Source organism: Opisthorchis viverrini (assembly GCF_000715545.1).
Source record: "Opisthorchis viverrini unplaced genomic scaffold opera_v5_9, whole genome shotgun sequence".
In the NCBI taxonomy this organism is placed as follows: Eukaryota; Metazoa; Platyhelminthes; class Trematoda; order Opisthorchiida; family Opisthorchiidae; genus Opisthorchis; species Opisthorchis viverrini.
Window position 1 is genome coordinate 3326710 of NW_008751665.1, and position 814 is coordinate 3327523.

The window sequence follows — 814 nt, forward strand, 5'->3', positions numbered from 1 at the left end:
ATCTTTATCCACCTTCTGCGCTCTCCCTCCAATTAAAATAAAACACAAGCACTTGAAGCAACTATGTTGAACTTTAAAATATTTCAAAGAACGTTTCGAATAACAAAGAGCGGTGGATGCTATCAAAACCAAAATGACACACCTGCAGTGATCATTGCGGCACAAGGACTGCGGCAAACACTGCGTGGGACGGACAGTTAAGAAGGAACAATAAACACAAATCTGCTCCCAGGATCTGCTCCCAGATCAATTCCCATGGTGGAAACTAGTATGGACGCGAACTCAACGGACACCATGCCACCTGCGTGACAAGGGAAAAAATAAATATTGCGAATCTAGGAAGGTCCGGCGTTCCAACAATGAAGCAATAGACGAGCAAGGTGAAATCGGACCGGCCTACCACTCTCTGAAGGTGTAATAAATTCAGCACCACACGAGGACCAAAACTCTCTCTAGAACAAGAATAACAAGAACTATCAGACCAAAGAAGCAAACGGGCTGATAAGCGGAAAGTCACAACAGAAAATCTGCGCAAACCAGTAGGTCAAAAGCAAAAAAGCAATTCGTAATTTGTAAGCCCACTGGTGATTACGAATGACGGAAAGTATTACGAACGGAGGGTGGACAAATGGCCATCAAAACAATAAGAAAGCGAACCAAAAGGAAACGCAAGTTGGCCAATCCAGACGAAAAAGGGGTAAACAATTGTTAGGTAGACGGATCAATCAAAAACAAGAAAGACATACCACAACGCAACACATTCGACATTGAACCAAAAAGTGGAATAGATTTTAGCCTCCAGCAGCATAAGACA